The sequence below is a fragment of the Triplophysa dalaica genome, chromosome 4 (genome assembly GCF_015846415.1).
Source record: "Triplophysa dalaica isolate WHDGS20190420 chromosome 4, ASM1584641v1, whole genome shotgun sequence".
Taxonomy (NCBI): domain Eukaryota; kingdom Metazoa; phylum Chordata; class Actinopteri; order Cypriniformes; family Nemacheilidae; genus Triplophysa; species Triplophysa dalaica.
In genome coordinates, this window is record NC_079545.1 from 17,565,016 (window position 1) to 17,586,819 (window position 21,804).

The following is a 21,804-nucleotide window of genomic DNA, read 5'->3' on the forward strand; positions in this document are numbered from 1 at the left end:
CAGAACGCTGCAGCGGGCGTTTTCAGTGGACACAGCCCCTTATGTTTGTCACTGGGCTTTGCAGATATCTAATCAATAAAAAGTATTAAAAGTGCTTGTCAACTTTGTCAACACAATATGTAATAATTTAAAAAGTACAGTGTTTTCTCCTTTCCTGTGAATTTGGACATACAAGGTTTCATAACGACAGCAACGATATATTTGTCTCTGCATGAAAACATAAAATAGGGGAAATTTATTAAAATTATTTGCTAATATTTAATCCTAACACCATTAAACATTTTGCCTGTCGCATAAAGCCTGCAGATTGCGTGTGAGGAGCGGATCATAGTTTGGGAGCTGGTTGGCAAGCATTCAGCAGCCAACGGCAAAATAAAATCACATAGCGAACAAGACGTGCATTGTTTTTCTAGCCCCTCGGAGATTGATATGTCTATCCGTCAGAGAATCTACCACATTCCCGGTAGATCTGCGGCTTAACTTTTCCACTACATTTCATAAACACCATATAAAAGTTACGAAGCCAGGACACAGAGGAAACTGCTCAAACACGGCAGATGGAAGCATATCAATCTCCATGCTTCTAAAATAAGATTGATTCAATTGAAATACGTCTTCCTGACCAAAACTGCTGCCTTTAAGAGTGATGGAGGGGGGGTGCAAATGTTTACTGAGAGAGCATTAATGCTTGGAATGTTACCAAAAGCTTCAGGGAACTCAGTGGGGTGGTCACGCAGCCAAAATCCAACGGCATAAAATATGTGAACTATGCTCGCCTTAAGAATGTGTAAGGATATGATATGGTCAAAAGAAAATGGTGAGTTGTTTTAATATAGATTGCTTTTGCATAACCCCCAGAAATGCGGCAACTAGACCTGCCAAAGTTGGCGGCAGTGGAACAAACAACATCCTTGAGCTCGGTAAAATGAAACAAGAACCACGCTGTGCAATAAAAAACGAATGGCTTCATATTGGTATCGCATTCAATAAATCCAATTTTCTGTTTCTCTGACTGGGCTAAATGAAAAAATAGGATGATGGACCAATATAAAACTGCGTAGGAAAAAAGACTGTTAAAATCACTAAGACTGGGGCGATAAAAGGCTGTTAAGAAATAATCGAAGAATCTCGTTGGCGAAAATCAAAACAAGCACAAAAAAAGCTCTAGAATTTAACCGTATTGACAGCGGTGTTGAGCGAGTTGCAGCAACAAACAATACAAGCAAACTCTGTAAAGAAGTAAAAAGAAATGCTATTAAGTCTGGAAAGGGTAGGATAGAGGCCGCTTTGAACTATTGGCAGCCTTCAAATCTCTTCAGTAAAGTCAACTCAATACAGTAACACTAGTCTTAATCCCTCTTTACCACGACAGAAGAACATCTCCATTCACACATCTCATTGGCTGAGGAAAGCCAGACCTACGTTTTTTGTTCATTCCCCTACCGAAGAACCCCAAACGTGGGGCAACAGCCAAAAAGACAAGAGCTATGCAAAAAGCCACACTGGACTTCTATTTTCAGCTTGAAAACAAGGCCCTCAAATTCAATCCATGCTGAGAAGATTAAGAGGCTCTTCAGTGGCATTCCTGCTCCATATGGCTCCAAGGTGCTTGTCTCTCAGTTTGAAACGGTTTGAAATGCCATGCCAAGGGGCTGGAGTACCTGTCTGTAGCAGATAAAGGAAATGCTGTCTAGTTTCAGTCAAGCATGCAACAATGGCAGAGAAATGGATTAAATTGCAAAATAGTCGGTTGAATCATTTTGCTCCCATGCTGATTAGTTTGCAATAAGGATGCAAATGAAGAGTTTCTTTCCAAAAAGAGACAACTTCGGTTTTTATTATGTTACCTTCTTTTTATTATGTTTCATTTTGTTAGTTTGCTATATTTTTTAGTTATTATGGCTTAAATCAAAACAAACCAAGTGCAGTTTGATTGATGTTGATTGGAATGCACAATAAAAAAACATATTTTTCGATTAAAAAAAAGAATATTTTTGGGAATAAACTCTTCAAATAAAAAACCCTGTCAAATAATGCACAGAACACATAGGAACCTTGTGCATGCTTTAAATGAGATGTATTCTAAGGCATTCTGGTACAGAAATAACAGAGGATTTCTAAAATAAGAAAATGGTTATGAGTCAAGTTTTAAAACAAGGTCATCTTTCTTAATCTTTCTTTCACGTTATCATTCACTTCCCTCTACGTTGAAAGCAGACTGAGCAACTCGAAAGATGTTAACACTCAAATGTGTTGCAGTAGCAGCTGCTGTTGGATAAAAAAGAATTATGAGGTCAGTGTAAAATCCGAGGCCGTGATGTATGATCACAACCAGCATAATGTTATTTCATACTGTGAAATTAGCTTGCAGAAAATAATTACATTTAAATCACATCCTGTCATCGCCAAATGCTCACATAGTTAAAGGCCCTGAAATCAAGATTGGAGTTTGTGGGTTTTTAATCCATGTCTATTAACATTGCAGCCATGATACTACAAAAAAGCAACTTTTAGTATATGTACAGCACATGCATAGCAAGTTGTGTAATATAACACACATTGACGAGAACAGATCTGATCATTTATGTTTATTTTTATATACTTTTTGATATTCACTGTATGTTCATCCTTTATTCTATATATTTTATATGCACCTTTAGGAGGAACAGTCAATTTCGCTGTATCCTGTACAGAATTGTTTTATCATCATAATTTATGTAATTTCAAAACTAAAACTAAGAATGAGCAAGAAAGAAGTGAACTCAAACTTTCAAAACAAAACAAACAATTCTGTGTTTTTTCTTTAGAATTCTATATGTTAATTCTACACATTTTCTATAGAATATGGCTGACTACAGGGTAAAAACTTGAGGAACGGCAGATAAAGATCTAAGGGGGTTGTGGAGCCTGGATTCACCTTCAAGGCTCTGAAAGCATAAAGGTTTTTTCCCTCCTCCTGAGCGTTATCAGGCCTGTGTGATCTGTCTGAGGGATGCTGCAGGAAGACACCTTGCATCACTGAGCCTGTCTAGAAGATTTTACCTCTCCAGGCTTGGCAGGGATGCTGAAATCCAACGTAACTCCTGTCTTATCTTATCCATAAGCTCTGACAAGCAAATGGAGAAAAGGGTAATGAAAATCCATTATCTGTTTTTCAGATGGGTGAATTTTAATCAGGCCCTACCTCAGATGTGAAAGCATCACAGGCACTGTAGAAAACACCCGGCTAAATGTCACTATAAATAGCTACTATCACTCTGGTTCAGAAAGCAAATTCTTCATTCATGACTCTACAATATGCTCCTCTACAACACTGCATATAGAATAACACGACTCGCGCAGTCAAATCAATTCAAACTTCATTCCATGTCTTTTATTGCGGCACGGCCCGACGTCGACATCCTGTTAGTAAAACAAGTATTTTCTAAATCACTGATGCACAATAATAAAAACCAACTCAGGGGGAAAGGTGTCTCTTATCGGCTTCCACAGCTAAAGGCTTTCTGTGTTTCTGCCAGGAATAATGTCTATTTATTAATCTGTACATAATTTATCACTCTGAGCACACAGTCCTCTCCGAGGCATTCACAACTCTAGTGCCATAACAACTGGCTGGCATTCTGAGTTTCCATACAATTCATCTCAATGCATCATGATAAATCTGCATACATTTTGAATAACCCAAAAAAAAAAACTTTCGTCATGATAGATGAAGTCCTCTACAGCTATATCATCCCCGGCTTTAATGTGCTTACCATAGAGATGCTTAAAAAAGACTTACGCTCAAACCTTATCAGCAAGGGAGATTGTGTGTTATCCTAAACTCGGCTTTAAACTCAGACTAGAAGAGCGGCTGTGCTCGTGGATCAGAGAGATTAACAGAACAGGGGCAGCTGACCCAATTCAGGCCAATATCAGGCGAGCGGCAGTGCTGTTGTGGAGCCATTGTGAAAATAACATTTTGTCTTCATATTTATGACACTAGCAAACATAAAGACACATAATGTACATTGACAGTGTGTTAAAGGGATAGATAACCCAAAAATGTACATTTTGTCATTGTTTACTCACCCTCTTGTCATTCCAAACCTGTGAGACTTTGTTCTTCTGCAGAACACAAAAGAAGATTTTTAAAGAACGTTGGTAACCAAACAACGTAGGGACCCGTTGACTTCCATTGTATTGACACAAAACCACTCAGACATTTCTCAAAATATCTTCTTTTGTGTTCCACAAATAAGTTCCACAGATTTACATACAGGTTTTCGAATGACATGAGGGTGAATAAATGATGACAGAATGATTATTATTGGGTGAACTATCCACATGAACCAAATAAGTATGGTTGAACATCACACATCTGCAATATGATATACCATGCAACCATGTTTTATATTAGTGTACTCTTACAATAAAAAAAATGAATGAAAAGAATTGAGACCAGGACATTCTTAACATTCCCTCAGCAATCTTATGTGGAATTAATAAACATGGTCAAGAGGCCTTTGCTAGAGCTTTATAATAAAAAATGAAAGAATTGTAAAAATCGAGACAAAAAGACATCCAACAAATATTTGGAAATAAAGAAACGCCTGAATTCAGACCCACCATTGAAAAGACGGCTCAATAAACCCTTCTGATATATATGTATTCCGAGGTCATAGCCAAGGGCTGTTCTTAACCTACTGACACAGCAGTACATGCTCTGCCGATGTCTACAAAGCCCAGAAACAAGGCCATCGAGCGTTCAGTAGGCAACAATTAATAATAAGTAATTTAGCTGACAAGTTCATTATGGAGACAATCCCTCTGGAGCAACTTGAGCTTATTGCCTTGCTCAAGGGCACAATGTGTGCATAACAGTTCATGCATTACCCCTTTTTAGGGGTCTGATCTGTCAACCAGGTTATGTTGTCAACCGCTCTGCTAAACCACATTCAAGTCACATGTTGTTTGACAAAAAGCAGCAAATGATAATCCAAAGTGCTATAAGGAATACTAGATAATGAAATAAAGGTCCAATGTATAATTTTTGTGAAGATCTATTGACATAAAGTAAATGCAATATTATATGCATAAGTCTTTCTTCAGATGTTTGAAAAGACATTACATAATGAAGCATTTTATTTTATCACCTTCAAATAAGCTATTTCTATCTACACACACAGCGGGTGCATGGAATTCAAAATGTTGTTCCTACAGTGACCCTATATAAAAATACTGCTCTACTGAGCGTGTTTCGTAAATACATAATCTCTTTCGGCAAAGAAGCGAAAACATGATGACATCTTAGTCCTGTAAGGGAGGGGTGGAGTGAGCCATTGGTGGCAACCCCACCTCTAGATACCTCTCAATTTCACACAAAGGATCTTTAATTCCTTCAGACAAATAAAAAAACAGAAATGACATAAGGTGTCAGGGTTAAAGCTGCAACTTATGGGGTTGAAATAAACAAAAACCAGTTATTGATGAAGTACATAAAAATCACCATTTAAAAACTCGATTCACAAAAGTTTATTATAACGATTAATAAGTCTGTTTAGTCAGATTTCAATGGAAAATTAGTGTGATGTCATTTGACTTCAACCCACCTAAATATAAGTACATATTTAACCTGCAATAAGTCTGCAATTTTATGTTTTAAACAGAGATGAAATGCAGAAGCAAAAATTACAGACACCGCCGATGAAACTAACAGTTAACAAATAATCCATCTCCACTACATGATGCATGATACTAATAGACCCCGGCCACATAATTAAGTTAACTTAATAAGAAAACAGCACAATGGTGGAAGACTGATGCGTTAGGGGGGCCAGAATAATTATAATCTAAAATAACCATTAACCTCAGATCTGAATAAACTACAAACCTCTTAAAGAACTCAGTGCAGTGCACCAATCACAAGACACTTTTTGACAGCTGTAATCATTTATCGCAGACCTCCAGCGGGAAAGTGCAAACCTGCCGGGACTGTTTGTACCTCAGCAGAGGTGCAAGCATGTTACTCTGCCTGCGTAACTCTATGCATTATTTATAATTCATTATTCATTCATTAGCCTTGCATGTATTCATTTCTAGCCGTTCCGAAGCGCCTTCTCTTTGTTTGGGTCTAATCAAAGAAATGAGGCATCCTTTATGTTTCCGTGATGACTACACGGGATTATGTTAATACGCAAGATGCTTCAAAATGGATTTCAACTTTTTTAATCAATATATGGTCTGTGTTCTTTTATCACAGAAGTGGACCAAAGCAGACCAAAGCAAATATGATGAAAAGGCTCTCAGATAGCCATGCGGGGACAGACATCGTTCGCAGGATGTTCCATTTGCCACTTTGATAACGACGGAGCCAAACACAATACGCTGGCTGCAAACACAATGCTTTTCGTGACCGAGTACTGTATCAAATAAAAGAGTATAATAAAACAGATAACAGGGAATTAAAAGCACAATGCTTTTCAATTTGTGCCTTAATGAAAAGGCATGTTGCTTTTTTATTTTAAAAGGATGGTTAACCCAAAATTAAAATCATGTCATCTTTAATCTTGTCATTTCATCCTCTATATCTTTGTTTTGTGAAATAAAAAAGGAGACATTTAAAAAAATGTATTGTCTTATTCGTGCAATTACAGTTAAAGGTGCAATGTATGATATTAAGGAGGATCTATTGACAGAAATGCTATATAATATACATAACTATGTCTTCAGAGATGTATAAAGACCTTACATAATTAAGCGTTATTATGTTTATGTATTATTGTGACTCTACAGAGCGTGTTTTGAAAATAAGAAGTGAAAACACAACCACATCTTTGTCCTGTGTCAGCCACCATAGTGCTTTGAAAATGTGGACTGAGCCGTTGGTCACAATTCGGAACTCACGACTAGATGCCACATAATTTCACAAACTGGACCTTTAATGGTCTTTAGAGATTTAAAGCTTCTCTGCAAATATTGAACAGAAATTCAATCAAATTTCACTGTCAGTGTTAAATCAAGCCGGTTTTGGACATACATGATGACAAAAAAGAAGACGGAACGTTTCCTTTAAAGGGAGACTTTAACAATATTGCCCCCATGCACTTCCATTCTCTGGACACAACTCCACAGAGACATTTTTCAAAATATCTTCTTTTGTGTATCAGAAAATTTTGGGGTAAACTCACTTAAAGACAAAAATGGAGTTCATTCCATGCCTCACATCCATTACCAACTCTTCAGCTAAATAAGAAAACACATTTCACAACAATTTCAGAAAACACAACAATTTCAGGGCGTTACCTAATGAAGTTTTTATTTTACCATAGCATTTATTAAATTTCTGCAGCTTGCGCCCAATCCACGCTTTCTCACTTTAAGCTCCTCCCCCAGTTTAAAGGTTTTTGTGTGTTTGACTGAAGTAAGACAATAGAGAAGATGAGCACCTCTGATGACTCACTGTGGCTAGTCAAGCAAGACTAATGCCGGACGCGCGGTGCATGCGAGGTCAGTCATGCTGTTCATCTGCAGCGCCGTTACCAGAGTTTATGGCCTCAATTAGCTCCAAATGGCCTCTAACGGAATGTGGGTTTAATACAGGTCTGTGCTGAGGCGGAAGAGAGGTGGAGGTGTAAAGTAATGATGAACAAAATTCTTTACACTCTTTGGTAATACAAACTAATATAGCTCAGCAAGATCTCAATCTCTGTCTCTCGTCTTAAACTGGAAGAGGAGATGTAGAAGGAATGGCTGGAGGAATCTTATTGAATTAAATCTTTCTGTGCTAAAGCATAGGGAGAGAAACTGAAGGTCAGTGAACTGTCTTACTTCAACTCTTGAGATCTTCAATATGGCTTCAATCTTGCATGCATCAGCATTCTGAGTCAAAATATTGCTCTCGATTGCTTCTTGAACTCAAAAACTTCACACAATCAAAAAGCACATACTCAACCACTAATTTTGGAGTCTTTTGTGACAGCCAAATGAGTGCATTCTTACCGTGGGTTCCCACAAACAATAAGCAGAGAGAGAAATAAGGCACACCTCACTGAGATCAAAGAGGCTTTACTGTCACTTGAAGGTCATAAACAATCAAGTGGAGATATTCGAGCCTCATTTGGTGAGGTGGAAGGGTCTCTCTGTCCTGGCAAGAAAATGCTTGTTATATACATGGCAACAATCTTCTTTCATCTCTTCTGCCAGCCACAGCTAAAAGATTCGACGTTGAGATGACACTGAATGAAACCTTTACTTCAAAGCACACAAGAAAACGCACACAGTACATGATGTACAGCACTGCCCATTGAAAATCCTAAAGAAATCAAATGCACGGCAAAAAAAAGAGATTTGAAAACAACAATGTTTTTAATCCTTTTAGAGGTAACGTGAAGGATGCTTGCCCATGCAAAGTTGCAACCATAACACAGGGGTTGCCAGGGTGTTGCACCAGCGTTTAAAAAGTGTTCTGTGTTTTTGTGAGTGTGTTGCTATGCAGTTAAATGACCAAATTAAATAAGACCCTTCCCTTAATCTTTAGGATGCTCTCGTCCCCCTTTAGTGTAAAATGAGATTTGATTGATGAGATTCCCATTATCATCTGTCAGATGAAATGTTAAAAAATGTTTACCTATATTAATATAAAAAGTAATAATAATACTTGAAAAGTGATGCAAGAGCAAGCATGTATGACAAAAACGTCTTGGTTACGTATGTAACCTCAGTTCCCTGATGGAGGGAACGAGACGTTGTGTCGAGAACGACAGATGGGGTTCGCCCTTGAGAACCAATCAACTCTGACTACTATAGAAAAGGCCAATGAAATTTGGCGAATGCAATTTGCATGCCGGGCTCCGCCCCCGGAAATCCGGTATAAAAGGAGGCCGGCGTGCAGCATTCACTTACCTTTGTTCTGAAGAGCCTGAGACCTCTCAAACTGCAGCAGAATACGATACGTGTTCGTGGCATAAGGGACACAACGTCTCGTTCCCTCCATCAGGGAACTGAGGTTACATACGTAACCAAGACGTTCCCTTTCTGTCGGTCTCTCGACGTTGTGTCGAGAACGACAGATGGGGTTGCCTATGGAAAACGCCACAACGCTGTATCGCGTCACAATCTCTAGCGAAGCGACGGTAACAAGCCTGGGCGTGTCATCTCGAAGCTTTCGTGAGACTGTAACCTTCCAGTGTGGTGGTCGGGGGGTTCCAGAGCTTTCTTGGAGAAAGATGGGTACAGCCCTGACCGGTAACTTTCACGGACGGGGCCTTAGCTCTCTATAGGCGAGAGGCCGTCCAGATCAGTTTACACCGGGTAAGCGCGACTCTTAATCAGAGAAGCGCTACAGAGGCCACCTCCTACCCGTGGGGAGGAATATGGTGGATATAGGTATGGTCTCGTCCTTGGAGGAGAACGCATGGAACGTGCGGACTGAGTAGTTAACCGCGAGGTGGAGGCCCACCTGGGGAAGCTCATGGGTTACCAGGAGTGGGAACCATTCTCATGAGGATACATCAGACGGAACAGCCCACGGAGGGGGTGTTACAGACGTCCGGTAGCACTAGGTCCGGTTAGAGCTATCTGTGATAGCTCACATGGTATCCCGGCCTAAGGGGGAAGGCTGCTCTGCCCAGCCAGCCCCCAGGGGGTGCTTGTTTGGTGATGGATGGAATGCCTATTCTTAACCAGTGTCTGGGTAAGAAGGGAGGCTGGTGAGGTACCAGTTTCTTAGCGATGTGTTCGGGTAAGAAGAAAAGGTAAATAGCACACTGACCCAACCTGTTAGAGGGTGGAAAGGTGCTTTCGCAGGCATACGCCCCCCCGGATGCCAGTCCTACATGTCGCCACGCAGGACGTGGGCTGACACCGGGTTTACGCGAAGGTTGTTAACCCTTGCGAAGGTGTTTGGGCATAGCCCAACCCGCAGCTCTACAGATGTCTGCTAGAGAGGCGCTTCTGCCAGTGTCCAGGAGGTGGCTAAACTCCGTGTGGAGTGAGCCCTCACTGCCAATGGGCATGGGAGATTCTGAGATCGGAATGCCGTCGTAACGGCGTCCACGACCCAGTGCGCCAGCCTCTGTTTGGAGACAGCCTTCCCCTTCTGCTGTCCTCCAACAGACACGGAGCTGGTCAGAGCTTCAGAGCTCTGCGTGCGGTCCAGTACGTACTGGACACAACACTAATCGGGTTGGGTCTTCCTCCCCTATGGGGAGCGCCTGCAAGTTCACCACTTGGCCCCGGAGGGAGTAGTGGGAACTTCTTGGGCACGCATCCGGGCCTGGGTCTCAAGATAACGTGAGAGTTTCCAGGGCCGAGTTTAAGGCAATCCAGGGACACGGAGGATGCTCGGTGGTCCCCTACCCTCTTGAAGGAAGTGAGCGCCGTCAGGAGGGCCGTCTTACTCTATGAGGAAGATCGGAACCTCCGAGGGGCTCTTTGGGGGGCCCTGAGGCTCCCCAGGACCACTTAGGGTCCCAAGAGGGTATGGAGCGGAGATGAGGCGGATTCCGCCCTCTCGCTGCTTAGGAACCTGGTGACCAGGTCGTGTTGCCCTAGAAACTTTCCACCGACTGAGTCGTGATGAGTGGCAATAGCGACTACATACACTTTCAGTGTGGAAGGGAGATGTTAGTCTCCAGTCTCGTGAGGAGGGGAACACAATCCTGATCAAGCACCTCAGTGGGTCTTTCTCGTTGAGAAAGACACCAGGACGAGAAGAGGCACCGTCTAGAGGCGTGTAACCGCCTAGTAGATGGGGCCCTAGCCTGGGTGATGGTCTCAGCCGTATAGGGGGAGTAGCCATCTTAGGATCTTCTCGTCCCGTCTAGAGACCAGACATGGGTGTTCCAGAGGTCTGATCTGGGATGCCAGAACGTGTCCTTCCCCTGAGAGAGCAGGTCCTCTGTCAGGGGAATGGTTCAGGGGGAGTCGCTGTCCAGAGCATCGGCTCTGAGGCCAAGTGCGGTTAGACCGGTGTGGTGTAACCAATAACACTTGGTGCTCCTGCTCCCTGACCTTGCACAGAGTCTGTACAAGAAGGCTCCTGGGGGGGGAAGGTGTGCTTCCGCCCATCCCGCGGCCAGCTGTGCGCAAGGATATCCGTGCCGAGGGCAGGGACTATCAAGCGGGCAAATGGTGGTGTTACGGGAGGTGAACAGGTTTTACCTGGGCCTACCCGAACAGCCTCCAAATGAGCTGGACTGCACGGGGGTGGAGTCGCCACTCTCCACGAGGCATAAACTGGCGAGAAAGCACGTCGGCTGTCTAGTTCAGTTTGCCCGGGGTGTGTGGCCTGCAGGGAACGAGTCACCTGTTGACTCCACCGGAGGAGGCGTCGAGCAAGTTGTGTTTAGCTGCTGTGTGCGAACGCCACCCTGACGATCTGTATTCGCTACAGCTATAGTGCTGTCCTCGGAACAGCACGTGTATGTCTCGCACGAGAGGCCGTAGCCTGCTCAGTGCAAGTAGCATAGCCCACAACTCTTGGCAATTGATATGCCAGCGCAGGCGGGGGTTCGTCCAACACCCCACCTGCGTGCCCGTTGCACACTACACCGCACCCCTGCAGGGAGACTTCAGTCGTCACCACGACCTGCCTCATAACCTGCTCAGAGGGACCTGAGTCCGTCGAAAAAGTCATAAAGACTAGGGGTTATGGTGCGTCGGCAGCAGGGCGGCATCACCATGCGCCTGCTGCCGGTGTGCCACGCTCTCCTCGGAACTCGACTCTGAAACCAGTGTTGGAGCGGTGTCATGTGCATCAACTCGAGGGGTATTAGCCCGCGAGGACGCCATGTGTCCCAGGAGCCTCTGAATTGTTTCAGGGGGACCGCTGTCTGCCTAAAATGTTCATTTCAGACAGTTCAACACTGGTTGGGCACAACTGCGGACAGGTGTGCCGACATGGTGACAGAGTTGAGTTCCATACCGAGAAAGAGGATGCTCTGCACTGGGGAGAGCTTGCCCCTCTCTTGGTTGACCTGGAGTCCCAATCGACCTAGGTGCCGGAGCACCAGGTCCCTTTGTGTACATAACAGATCTCGCGAGTGTGCCAGTCGCTGAGATAGTTTAGTACCCGCTCGCCTTCCTCCTCTCAGGGAGAAAGGGCGGTCAGGGACAGACCGAAAGGGAGGACTCTGTACTGATATGCCCGCCTCTCGCACGCGAACCGTGGGAACGGCCGGTGTCGAGGAGGATCGAGACATGAAAGTAAGCGTCCTTCAGGTCGATTGCCACGAACCAATCCTGACACCTCATAGATGTCAGGACGCGCCTCTGTGTGAGCACCCTGAATGGCAGCTTGTGAAGGTGCTCTGTTCAGGGTACGCAGCCTTTGGGGGCAACCCGCCGTCTTTCTTGGGAACGATGAAGTGCGGGTGGTGACCCACTGAACATCTTGGTTTTGAGGGACGAACTCGATGCCTGTTTTGCCAGAAGGGTGGTGACCTCTACCCGAAGTACGGAGGCGTCCCTGCCTCTGACAGAGGGAGAGATGATGCCCCGAAACTTGGGTGAGTCTCTGGCGAACTGGATCGAGTAACCAAGACGGACCGCCCTCATTAGCCAGCGAGACAGTGTGGGCAGCTCTCGAGCTCCCAGGGACTGTGACAGGGTGACCAAGGGGACGGTCTGCTTCATCATTCCCACGGGGGGTGGTTCGTCGGCTGGCGGAGCTAACCATGTCGCGGGGAGTCCCCGGAGGGAAGGTTTTTGCTCCGCCTGCTTACCTGCCTGGCGGGACAACGGCACGCACTGTCGGTTTGAGAGTGGTGACGGCTGTCGTATGTGTACGACCTCACGCCTCGCCAGGGTGTGAGGTCGGTTCGCCGAGCACAGTCCAGTGGAGTGTGCGATCGGCTGCAAGTAAACCCGGGGAGAACAGAAAACTCAGTGAGTAAGTGGGCGCCAAGCCCTAACAAGGGCCCGGCTTTGGTGACGAGGCAGGAGTCGTCCCGTACCGACCGATCAGAGCCGTGGCTGTGAAGGTTCGGGCCCGATGTTGTTCTCCCTGGGGTCTTCCCGTCAGTGTCCCTTCTCGCGAGGAGGTTGCTGACGGGGTGGAGGTTTCCCCCTCGACCTCTGCTTCCGGGGTGCCGCCTGTGGGGGCACAGGAACCGGAGCCGATGTCGAAAGGGTCCTGGGTTGCAGGGAAGCAGACGTCACGTGAGATCTCGGAGGCCTGTAGGCGGCCGAGTCGCGGCGTGAAAAAAATGTGGTTAATTGCCACTGTCTGCTTCGCCGTCAAAAAACTGCTGAGCGCAGTCCTCGACGGTGTTACCAACAACCCACCCTGCGAGATGAGTGCATCAAGAAAGCGGACTTCCTTGCTGTCACTCTTCTGCACAAGGTATAGCCGGGGGTGTCTCTCCTGGACCACTACCGTGGACATCGTCCGACCCAGGGCCCGTGCCGCCGCCTTAGTCGCCCGTAGAGCGCTGTCAGCGGTGGCACGGAGATCCTGCATTATACCCGGGTCGGCCTTACCCTCGTGGAGCCCTCTCAACGCCCTGGCCTGGCGGACCTGCAGGATGGCCAAGGCATAGAGAGAGGAGGCAGCCTGGCCCGCAACATCGCAAGCTTTCGACACCAGTGATGCCGAAGTCTTACGTGCTTTGGACGGTAGGAGTGGTCGATCCCCCCCCAGGTGGTAGCCGTCCGCGGCACAGGTGCACCGCAGGCGGACGTTCCACCCGGGGGATCTCGACGCAGTCCTTGGCTGCCTCACCATCGAGGGAAGTAAGGGAGCCGGAGCTGGTTTCACTGGAACGGTCCGTGAGTGGAGCGTTCCAAGTTTTACACAGCTCCTCATGCACCTCCGGGAAAAACATGGCACCCGGGGTGGGCGCGGTTTGCACCGCGCACCGACCTCGGGAACCACGTATCCCCGGGTTAGCACGGATGACATCACTTCTGCTTCCTCCTGAACTCGACCGCTGGGGGTGGAGTTTGGATTCGGCAGAGTCGGATGCCAGTCTCCCTCCGATGCTGCGAGCGACATCTCATCTACGTCACACATCGTTTCCGAGTGTGTGCGTGAGGATCCGGACGGTATGCCACCGCCGGTTGGGGAACGTTCAGAAGAGCGAATCGGGGTGCGATCGGCCCGTGAGCACTTGGCTGGCGGGTTTACGTTCGCAGAGTTCCCCGTATCACTAACGCTGCTAACGTGGGTGGTCATCGGGGCCGTAGCCACAGATGTCACAGCCCGGGTAGCAGACGAAATGGTGGCTGGTTCCCGTAGGAAGACAGCCACCCGTGACCGCAACTTCTGAATGACAATCTGCCCGCAGTGCAGGCAGATGTGTCAACGAACGCTGCTTCAGTGTGCTGGACGCCCAGACACCTAATGCAGCGATCGTGTCCATCCCCCTCCTCGATGAGGGTGCCGCACCCAAGAGAACAGCGGGACATGCCGCGCTGGAGAATGCTCAGTCAGTCCTGAAAAGGACTTTTAGAAAAAATCTCTAACACCTCCGGAACCGCCGAGACGCCCAGGGGAAGGTCGCTGCAGGAAGGGACGATCCGCTGTAACACGTCGTAGCACCAGCGTGTAGTTGTAGAGGATTGAATCCTGAGTTGTACTCATGAGCGATGGCTCTGAAGAACAAAAGGTAAGTGAATGCTGCACGCCGGCCTCCTTTTATACCGGATTTCCGGGGGCGGAGCCCGGCATGCAAATTGCATTCGCCAAATTTCATTGGCCTTTTCTATAGTAGTCAGAGTTGATTGGTTCTCAAGGGCGAACCCCATCTGTCGTTCTCGACACAACGTCGAGAGACCGACAGAAAGGGAACTGAAAGGCACTGAGGTGCGCGTCTCTTCAAGGTTCATTAAATAACTCTTAAAGGAGCATCAGAGCTGTGCTTGGCACTATTGTTCCTCCTGAACCCCGTGAAAAGAAACGACTCACACACTCACGCACGACATGAGTAACAACCCCGTGGAAATACATACAGCATATGACAGCTTCCCCCGGCAGATCTGGACTGCTCTATTGTTAATCCTGTGTGCACTATTGTTTCTGTGGCTTGTGGAGGAACGACTGTTTAACTAGCCTGTCGGGCAACTTAAATGAACTTGAAAGAGAGAATATAAAGTACAAAACTAAGTTGTGTGTAGGTACAGGACAAATGACTTCCACAGAAAAATCCACACTGTGCTATTAAAGGGATAGTTCAACCAGAAATGAATTACCACGTTGTTCCAAACCTGTATAAACATCTTTGTTCTGTTAAACACAAAGATTTCTGTGACATCATTGACTACCATAGTCGAAATAATTAAAATGGCAGTCAAAGGTGCTTTCCTAAATTCTTAAAAATGTCTTATTTTGGGTTCAACAGAAGACATTACTTTGACACAGTCCTCTGTGTTAACATATAACGGTAACGTAGAAAGCTGTGTTAAGGGATTTATTCATCAAATTCATCATTTATACAGATTTGGAAAAACTTGAAAATCAGTAAAAGTATTTGTCCTGATGAACACAGAGAAAGATATCCGTAAAAATGCTTATATCCAGTTCTCGACCTGATTTGAGTTCATGACTACCATAGGAGAGAAAAAAACTGTCCTGTTGAACACGAAAAAATATATTTTTAAGTACGTAGGACAGCAAACAGTTCTGGGGAACTTTTGACTGCCATTTCTACTTTTGTCAATGGGGTCCAAGAAATGTTTGGTTACAAGCATTTGTCCAAATACCTTATTATTTGCCAAGCTATGTTCAAGTCAACAAAGAAATGTATACAGGCTAGAAACAACTAGAGAATCAGTAATTCATGACAGAATTTTTGGTTCATTTTTGGGTAAACTATCCCTACATGTATCATGAGAAGCACTAGATACATAAGGGAATTCTCAAGAACAAACACATAAACATCCAGAAAAGCATCACTGCATCCCTAACTTTTAGCACTAATCTGTCATGGTTTTGACCATCCGTCTGTGGTGACCGCACCATGCTAAAGAGCTGTCAAAAGACCACATTAATCCCTCAGGACTATCACAGACAGATGGCATGATGGACAACCAGCAAGCCACCTTTCACTGCTTTTATATCTCCTGACAAGGGGCAGAACTGAGCTGGATAAGGCTGGTCAGTAGGAAAGACCATTACCAAGAGCTCAGGATCAATAGGCAACCCCAATACCCCCTACTACAGAACATCAAATTGGATAAAGAATAAAGTGAAGAAAGCTGCAGGTGTAACGGACCAGAAAGAGGCACAAAATGCTTTTTCTGTCATCCGAAGGCCATGTGCTACCTTTTTAAATCCGGCACAATACTGCAGATGCTGGTTACAAAGGGGTGGGGTTTATATGACGTGACCTCGTCCCCCAAGGCCTCTTATCTTATCAGGGGGCCGATATACGTAGTCTATACATAACCATCAGCGTAACGTCAAGACCATTGAGAATCTTTACAAGGACAAGTGTGAACTGAGAAGCAGGGGATGTAATGGAAATATAAGATGGGGGGGAAATGAACTTGCGTTGAAGCTCTTAATCGATCCTTGCGGCCAACGGTGGGATAATGTCTTTAAAAGGACGGCAAGCAGTCAGTCTATCAATCTGAGGCATTTCCAATGGTTTCAATGTGTCTGAGAGGATTTCTGAGTGAAGCAAATTCACTAAAAGCGGTTTAAATAGAGCATATCTTCCCTAAGCAGAAGCTCTGCTGTAAAAATATAGCAACATGGATAATATTAAATCAGTTCGGATGTCAATATCAGTGTCTCTTTCACAAGTGGATAATTATTTATCCTCTCTCTCTATCTATCTCCCTCGAGCGCGTGGTTGGACTGCCACGACTGTCCGAGCCAGGCTAGCCTGTATGCGTGTGTATTTCTGTTGACGGCCAGAAAAGACTCCCGCTCTCTCAGTAAACTAATGAAACAAAAGCAAACACACAGTGGTACAATGCTGTCCGCCAGCATCCAGCGGGCCAGTGTCATTAATCATGAGATCCAGGGGCAGAGGGCTCTTCATCCAGTCCTGTTTCCATGGCACACCAAGCAAAAGTAAAACATACATATGCATCCTCTGCTCTCCAGCCAATCACAGCTCTTACACAAAAACTGCATCACACATGCACTTGCATTGGTTTTGAACACCAATGCACTCTTTGACTTTGCTTACAGTTTACTTCTCTCACTCATTTCTCTCTCTCTCTCTATCTCTCTCACACACATACGCACACACACTACAGAGAGGTCAAGACGGTCAACAACTGACTAGTTGATTTATAAGATCTACTAGTTTTTTGCTTCACATACTAAAACCCTCTAGAAAGACATGCACCTCTACTCAACTTCTTGTCATTTCAAACCGGTATTACTTTCTTTCGTCTGCAGAACGCAGAAGATATTTTGAAGAAAACTTGAATCTGAACAGCACTGGGGCACATTCACTTCCATTGAATGGCCACAAATCCAATGCAAGTCAATGGGTGCCAGTTAACAACATTCTTCCAAATATCTTCTTTTGTTTTCTGTGGAATAAAGAAAGTCACACAGGTTTGAAATTAACCAGAGGGTGAGTAAATGATGACAAAATTATAATTTTTGGGTGAACTATCACTTCAATATTCACTAGATGATTCTAGTATGTATTTTTTCTTATCCTTAATAGAAACACACACATACGCTCACACAGAAAACAATCTTCTGATACATTCTTCATCGATCGGAAAGATACAGCAGAGTTCAATATAGGATAACCCAGGCTGAGATAGCGGTCTGGGGCTATTCCCTCTAATCCTGCGTCGTCACTTGTTATCCTCCAGGACACACACACACTGTCTGGTTCCTGATCAGCTTCTACCCTCCTGCCCTTTATGTTTACAGACAGGATTGTTCGGGTGATATCGGTCTAATCTAAACTACTATGCTTTTTTCACCAGCTTCCATACAAATAGATTGAGAGCTACAGGAGGGATGGTCCACCTAACAAGGCAGAGGAAAGGAAACATTACCAAACAAACAGAACACAGGGGCTGAGTAAACAGGCATGGGAAAAGCACAGCGGTGCCCCTGTGTGAGTGTGTGAGAGAGAGGACTGGCATCCCTGCCATGCAATGCTTCAGCAGGGAAAGAGCAAGCTGCAAAATATTCATTTTTTTGGGTGGTGGATTTTAAGATTGTGTTCAAAACCAAGAAGCAATTCAAAGGGCACTTGAATAAAGCGTAAGTTATAGTCGTCCTACGTACGACTATAACTTACGCTTAACGTTCACAACAGTTCAAAATTTAGGTTCACTTGAATAAAAAATATTTATTGTGATCTTAGACACATATTTATCTGAAGTTGTATACTTAAATTTTGTTTTGAACACAGATTTTTTTATATTCATTTCTATATTTCCGAAACAAAAAAATAGTCATGCATTTCAAAAAACATTTATTGTATAAGTGAATAATAGAGATGCACCAATAGCACATTTCTCCACCAATCCCCATAACCAATTATTCCGAGTGATATCTGCCGATACAGAAAGTTTGTCTGATATTCATTCATATAATGACTATTAATAATGAACATCAAACTGGTGATGTTTCTTAACATTTTCTATGTACAGAGAACATATTCATGACATTTTCCTGTCCTCTTTTGATTGACAGGATATATAGGCTCTGAACATAGGCTGTTTTTTACTATTTATCTGCAGATAACCTATAGTGTGAAAAATTGCTTATATCGACCATTACTGATAATTGGCCGATATATAATGGAGGAAAAACACCTAATGATAGCGCAGCATAGGAATACATCATAAAGAATGTTAAGATCATTTTAGCAAATTCTAGGCAAAAATTCTAGGGACTACTATGAAGATATTACTCCTAAGATTTTTTTTTTTATATTTTATTATACTATACTTTTTTATATTTTATTTTATTTCACCTCACCTCATGACTTGTTTTAGTCATAACATAAATCCCAGGTTTTTTGTCATTCCAAAGTTTACTGATTGTGTTATTATTCTAAATTGTGGGGGGGGAATCTCATTCCATTGGAAGATGTCTGCTTAATGAATTACATCAACAATTAAAATCAATCCAACTCACTTTGCCTTACACTAATGTGTCGAAACACAATCATAAACACAATTCATTGCCATAACAGTGAATTAACAATGCTTTATGAGACATAAATACAACATAACAGACCCATGGAGGGGAATATAAGCTAAATGATTCATGCTAATAGAGAATCAGCTTCTCCATTAACACATTCAGAAACAGCTTACAGAGCGACAGAACAGACATCCAAGTAAGAGGGTGTCTGACTGAAAAAGATTGAGTGAGAGGCCAAGAAGCCCAGGCAGTTTGACTGGAGGGTTATGGAGGGGTCAGATGGTGACACTGTGCGCGTGTGTGTTGCATGAGACAAAGCAGGCGAGCAAGGCGAGTCTATATCGGGCACACCGACAGCATGCCAAATGGGTTACTGGACAACGCAATGTGACGGACCTTCTGATATCATGCCAAGCTTTCACGGCACGTCCGGTGTAACACAGGTTCCCGAGAGCCATACAATCCGAACTTGGACTGCTTATCCAAAATCACCCACCTATTTGTCAGGATTGCCTTTGCAATATTTAACAGGGCTATGGAATCAGAAAGGTTTGTACGTCAGTATGATATTTAGCCAAGTTAAGTGCTTGTGGGTCCAGTTGTTATTTTAAAACCATCACCTCTTCTACAGCCCCGACACCCACTCAACCTCAAGAGGTGAAGCAGATCTTTGTTCTAGCATGCCAGAGATTCTGGAATGCCCTGATATGGGCATCACAGCTGCAACCGAGACATCTGAACCCCTTCATCATGCCCTCTCACACCGTCCCCGCCCAACAAACCGGATAGTGTGGCTTAAGCTCACAGCAGTCAGACTCCCCCTGGGGGCCTATAGCACCACCAGCACCATTACCAGGAAATCTTTTGGGTCATTGACCTTTTCAGCGCCATTCACAACCGCAATCCAGCTTCTTCTGCTCCAATTTGTCTTAAAATACCAATTTACAGCATGGTACAGTGAATGGCGAATCTGTTAGAAAAGCAAGTCATTTTCAGATAGGATGGTGAACGAAGAGGAATAGAAAAGAACCACAGAGCTAATGGGGGTTAAAGCAGTTCACCAGAGTCTACACACCCAATTTGTCCTACAAAAGAGTGAAATAACTTTGGGAAATGTGCAAGCGAAACTGAAATAATCACTCTGGCGACAACCATACAACTTCAGCAGTCTAAGCCTAAATGAAATATGAATGGCTGCTTGAAATGAGAAATACATTTTCTGTCTACAGGCGATGAGGCTAAATCTCTTTTGCAGTAATGGCGCTGCCACCTTCAACTGAAGTATCAGACGTTTATATTTAACGCAGGCAGACTTGGGCAGGCTGATTCAACCCCAAGGTAATTGAGGGCTGAGGATGGTAATCTCTGCTGGACTTGAAGTCACTGTAAAGCAGCCAAAGTGGATGTCGGTTAAGAAAAGGCATTGCAAGCATCTCCTCACCAGACTCGTGTCAGCATCACGTGTAAACATGAATGCATTTCACTCGTAGAAATGTGTATTGTAGAAGAAGGGCAAACACAAGCTATCTGTTGCTAACTTAGTAGCACTGCAAAGCAAAATATATAAAAAATAAATGTAAGCAATGTTTTTAATGCTACAGCGAGTCTTGTGTGAATAGACCTTTATACTCTATCTGAAAGTGCATGTCTTAATTTCTTCTATATCAAATATAGTTTGGCATACGATTTAATGTAACCAAATGGATGAATATAGGACAAATAAGTTTGCCTTTTGCAACAAATGTGTTATCAAATTAAAGTGATAGTTCCACAAGAGTAAAAGTTCTTCTGCCGAACACAAAATGAAATATTTTACAGAATGTTGGTAACCAAACAATGGCGGTACCCCTTCACTTCCATTGTATGGACACAAAACCAATGCAAGTCAATGGGTATTTATATATCATACAGGTTTAAAACAAGTAAATTATCTTATATCTCGTTATTGTACATATCACATAACATTTTGAACCTCAAACAGAATCTCCATAATATATATACATATATATTGCATATATTAATACACTATAATATTAATATAATATGTGTGTGTATATATACTGTATATAAAATTGCATTACATATATATTTAACAAATATATTCATAAATAAGATGCAGGTCATTATAATCTCCTTATCTGCTGACCTCATGTGGGGTCATGACCCTGAGATTGAAAACCCTCTGTCACATTCTCTCACTCTACTTCTCACTCACAAGCTTAATCTAACCACCAAAATGACAGACAACAACATGAACTGCACTGGATAGTAAGCAGATCTTCTTGATCTTCACGCCCTCCTGTGACCTGTCTGACCTCACGGAGCAGGTGCCAGTCTTTAGGAACGCTCTGCTGAGAATGGAGGTTTGCTGAGGTTAGATATAGCGTCAACGAACTTCTAAGAATGACAGGAATGTCCGTCCTGTGGGGGGTTTCTGGACAGAGACGCTACAAATTCTGTGCCTTCAGACTTTGTTTTGCTTAATGTGTGCATGGGGGGGTTACTCTTGAATAAACTGCCACTTTAGATTGTTTGCCAGTCATCCGTGAGACGACCGTTAACAAACTAACGGTGCCAAGCAGATGCTTGTCAGAATGTCTTTCCACAACAAGGAATTCTCAGTTTGTTTTAACTCAACGCTGTCAGAAACCCATTAGCATACTGTTGTTTTCTTTCATAAGCATCCCATCTTTGATAAAAATCCGCAACGTATGCGTAATAACTGTCTAAACTGGCATAATGACACAGCG

At 44.0% G+C, this 21,804-nt stretch overlaps 1 protein-coding gene across 16 annotated transcripts in view; it reads right to left on the bottom strand.

The window, feature by feature from the left end:
- arvcfb (ARVCF delta catenin family member b) overlaps nucleotides 1-21,804 on the bottom strand; it is a 198,536-nt gene that overhangs the window by 84,038 nt on the left and 92,694 nt on the right. The gene's annotated exons all lie outside the window — the stretch shown is intronic.